Source organism: Neofelis nebulosa, chromosome 5 (assembly GCF_028018385.1).
Source record: "Neofelis nebulosa isolate mNeoNeb1 chromosome 5, mNeoNeb1.pri, whole genome shotgun sequence".
NCBI lineage: Eukaryota > Metazoa > Chordata > Mammalia > Carnivora > Felidae > Neofelis > Neofelis nebulosa.
In genome coordinates this window covers 131,334,548-131,339,406 of record NC_080786.1, presented here as the reverse complement: position 1 = coordinate 131,339,406, position 4,859 = coordinate 131,334,548, and the positions used below count along the sequence as shown (strand labels likewise).

General features: G+C 43.8%; 1 pseudogene; it reads left to right on the top strand.

Annotated features, from left to right (window-relative positions):
- Positions 1-3,896: 3,896 nt before the first annotated feature.
- LOC131511448 (ATP synthase F(0) complex subunit C1, mitochondrial-like) lies at positions 3,897-4,305 on the top strand (annotated as a pseudogene).
- Positions 4,306-4,859: the final 554 nt, after the last annotated feature.

Below are 4,859 nucleotides of genomic sequence, written 5' to 3'. Positions count from 1 at the left end.
AGGTCCTGGTACATCCCTCACTTGCTAGTGGCACTAGACATGGCCATGTGAGGTCAGGAGAGTTTGCTATTTTCCAGAAGATGGTTTGTAATGTAATGATTTCTACAAAACATGCATTTGATGAAATATATATTTCTAAGGTGTATTTAGTCTTCATCTACAGTTACTAAAACACTTCAGAGCCATAAAGGTGAAATGGGAGTCTTGTTATTAATGAAGATGACTTTTGGACCCCCCCTCCCCCCACCCGCCACCACCATCACCAAGGGTGTGAGCTATGTGAGCTAGTTGTGAGGAGGGTCAAGCATGTGATTAGAGGGCTGGAACTTTTGGTCTCCCTTCCACTGCCCAGCTCCCATGGAGGAAAGAAGAGCCATAGGATGAATCAGTCAATGACCAATGACTTAGTCAATCATGAATGTTATGAAGCCTCCATAAAAATCCAACAGGACAGGGTTTGGGTCTTTTTTTTCCCAGAAAGCTTCTACTCTTGGGGGCCCCAAGCTCCAAAAGACAGAAGTCCCTTTGTTCAGGATCTCACCCTATATATTTCTTCATCTGGCTGTTGATTTGTATTCTCCATCATACCCTTAATAAACTGGTAAATATGTTTCCCTGAGTTCTGGAAACCACTCTATCAAATTAATGGAACCCAAGGAAGAGGTCATTAGAACATCCAATCTGTAGCCAGTTAGTCAGAAGCGCAGGCAACAGCCTGGGGCTTATGACTGGCATGTGATGCGGGGAGAAGAGGCAGACTTGTAAGGCTGAACATTTAACCTGTGGAATCTGATGCTGTCTCTGAGTACATAGAATTGAGCTGAATTCTTGGACATCCTTTCTAGTGTCCGAGAACTGTGTGGTGTTTTGTGTATGGGAAATCCCCACTCCCCAACACACACACACACACACACACACACACACACACCTCCTTTCACACATTGGAACTGAATCCAGGAACCATTTGTTCCCAAAGCTGTTACTTCCCTGTTCCGCTCCTACTTCTGCTGGCAGTGGAAAGGACAAGCTCTGTAATTATTAGCTCCTTTTCTGCTTCTCCATAACCAGGTGTGGTGGAGATCACTGGTGTTCCTCCATGTCTCTGTTGCCAGTTCTATATCTGCATTCACAGCTCTGTGTTCCACCTCTAACTACCTGCACCTGCAGCTTTCTCAGACAATTGTTCTTTGGCTACTGAAGTAGAGCTGGAAGTATCTGGAGTTTATGAGTCCTCACTCCTGCCACCTTCATCCAGCAGGTAGTCAATGACTGGCTGCTCCTGCAAGTAGACAAAACTGCCTCCAGGAAGGGCAATATCTGAGGTGGATTTTACCCACAGGATCAAGCCCAGGCTGGAGCTTCATGTGAAATCATGCCCTTGCTCAGCTTTCTCTGCTCACATATCCTGCTTTTCCTGTGTCCTTTCCAGTTTCTCCTCAATAAACCACTTTCATCCAATGTGCTCACATCAGAATTTGTATGTGGAAACACAACCTAGGATGCCAGGTCAATCCCATTCCTGGAAGTCACCAGGCCTGAGAATGTAAAACTTTTCTGCAACCCTTAGTTCAAAGATGAGACATCTTATTGCTTACTCCATATGGAAGTTTTCAGGATGTTTGATGATCACTTTTATTTTTTTCAGGAGGGAAAAAAAAAAGCTGATTCTCTCAGGGTGTGGTCATGCCCCAGGGTACTCACAAAATAATCTCAGAAAAGTCAAGTATTAGTATTTCTCAATATCTGGATTATGCAGTCTTATGCATGGTAATGAAGTTTTCTCAGAGATTGAGCTAAGGAGAACGGAAGAAGCTAATACACAAATACAATAGAAGGAAAGCTTACGGTAAGAACTCCAGTATGGCTGGAGAGTAGTATACACAGCTGTGAATAGAATATCAGAGACCATATATGGATAAGCTTCACGCTCCGCTAAAGAGTTTGGCATTTATCCTGTAGACACCAGAGATATTTAAATGAGGTAATGATATGAGGCAAAAAAAAAAAAAAAAAAAAAAATTAATGTTTATTTTATTTTGAGAAAGTGAGAAATCAGGTGGGGGTCAGAGAGAGAGGGAGAGAGAATCCCAAGCAGGCTCCACGCTGTCAGCACAGAGACTGACACAAGCTCAAACTCATTGACCATAAGATCACGACCTGAGTCGAAATCGAGAGCTAATGCTTAACTGACTGAGCCACCCAGGTGCCCCCTCCACCCATTTTTTAAAGACAAAATTCTAATAAACTGAAGAGAATGAAATGGGGAGAGGCCTGGATATACAGATTATGCCATCAGCTGCATATGGAAATACAGTTTGGAATGTAAAAGTTGGGATACACGTGGGACTCTAAAGAAAACCAATGATGCTCCTTACATACTAAGGAAACAAATCCTATAATGCAATGGGTGGGCTAAAGGAAAGGAAGAAGGACAGTACGTAGATAGAAACCAAGAGACATTAGCACCTAGAATCCATGGGAGAAATGATATCAAGCATCAACTTCTTTTTTATTTATTATTTTAAAAATGTTTAATGTTTATTTATTTATTTATTTAAAGGTTTTTTTAAGTTTATTTATTTATTTTGAGAGAGAGAGAGAGAGAGTGAGAGAGAGAGAGAACGAGAGCACACGAGCGGGGAAGGAGCAGAGAGAAAGAGAGATAGAATCCGAAGCAGGCTCCACACCATCGGTGCAAAGCCGAACATTGTGCTCAAACTCATGAACTGTGAGATCATGACCTGAGCCAAGATCAAGAGTCTGATGCTTAACCACTGTGCCACCCAGGCTCCCCAATGTTTATTTATTTTAGAGAGAGAGAGAGAAAGAGAGAGAGAGAGAGACAAAGTGAATGGGAGAGGGACAGAGAGAGAGGGAGACTCAGAATTCAAAGCGGGCTCCAGGGTCTGAGCTGTCAGTACAGAGCCCTGTGTAGGGCTTGAACCCACAAACCAGGAGATCATGACCTGAGCCGAAGTCGGACAACTAACCGACTGAGCCACCCAGGCACCCCTCGAGCATCAACTTGTATAGAAAAAACCCAGCAATGTGAGAACAAAATGTGATTTGGCCATTGGAATGTCATTTGTGGCTAGAGGGAAAACAATCTCCGTAGGGTAATGAGAGAGGATGACAGATTGGAGGCATTAAGATACAATATTCTGAAAGTGAGGGAAACTTGAACACATTAATATACTCTGGAAGAAGGAGTCAAGGGAAAAAAGAAAAGAAATATAGAATGTCTCCAAAAAGATGACCGAGATGCTGGAGTCTGGGGAAGGATATCATGGAGAGAAGGTAAAGGGATTGCCTTGTTTTGAGACAGAAGGGAAGATGGGGAAGGATGGATTTTATGTGAGCCAACAGCCACTCTTTCGTTTGAAGAGTCAGGCAGAGTCGACTGCTAGGGGTTAGAAAGATGCAAATTGAATGAGTGCTATGAAGAGGGATGTATAAATTCTGAACAGCAACAACCAGATATATAAAGGAGCCATAATCAGATACAAGAGAAAGAATTACCTAGTGCTACGGAGGGCCCACTGGATTAGAATAAAGGTGTGATAGTACCCTCCAGCCCCATCGTAGAATTTTAATGTTCACACCAAAGACAACTAACTAGTAAAGACAAAAAAAAAAAAAAAAGCGGTTATAAATAAAAAGAAGGTAGATTCATCCTTGGTTGTATATTGGCTGGGCTGGGTCCTGCCTCGAAAGGGACAAAATAAGAAAGGAATTGAGGGTACTAGTAAAAGTGCATTTCAGTGATTAAACCACAATGTTTAGGTTGAGTTGAAAAGGAAATGATGTCAAAAGGAAATTGTCAGAGTCACCCTGAGCCGGGCAAGCATGATGGTCCAAGCAAGGGCAGCGGGGCAGTGAGAGTGCAGACTGAGAAAATGCAGACCACGGGGCACGTCTCATCCCTCCTTTCTGATCCGCTGTCATACCGGGGATCTAATCAGACTTATGTCTGCCTCCTTCTTGAGGAGGCCAGAGAGCCCATCTGACAGCCACCCTACAGAAGCTTCCCACTCCGGGTGGCCCTGTGGGAGCACCAGACCAGGGTCGTCTCCTGGGAGGGACGTTGGCAAAGTAGCCAAGTTTATTGGTGCTGGGACTCACAGTCGGGGTGGCTGGTTCAGGGGCTGGCATGGAACGGTATTTGGCAGCATGGTCATTGGTTATGCCCAGAACCCATCTCTCAAGCAGAAGCTCTATTCCTATGCCATTCTGGGCTTTTCCCTGTCTGAAGCCCTGCGAGTCTTCTGTTTGGTGGTCGACTTCCTCATCCTCTTTGCCATGTAAGACTCCATGGGGGTCACTGACCCATTCCTGCTTCAGGCCCATGCCTGCTGTTGGAGTGTGCTAAGTTCTACCATTAAACACAATGTTTCTTTAAAAAAAAGAGAGAGAGAGAAAAAGAAAAGAAAAGAAAAAAAAAAAGGAAAAAGGAAATTGTCAGATTTGGGAAGCAGAAGGATATTTGAGGGAAGAAGAATAGTATAAAGAAAGCTCCAGAGGCAGGATAAGCCTTCACAAAGTTTAAGTGCAGTGAAAAGAGGCCCCGTGAAGGCAGAGAGTACATGCTGGGGATTGGAGGCGGACAGCTGGTGGGCTTTGAAAGCTCGGTGGAGCTTATAAGCTAACTGCATGCACACAGGGGAGCACATCCAAGATCATCTTTGAAAAAGATGAGAATATGAGGCTTAATGGAAGGTGCAACATAGAAAAGCAGCAAAGATGATACCCATATTCTTGGCCTCTTGCCCTGGAAACCAGAAGGATAATAATACTCCTGACAAAATGGAATAGATAAGCAAGAAAAACAGGTCTAAGTGGACAGGGAGTAGATATGGTCA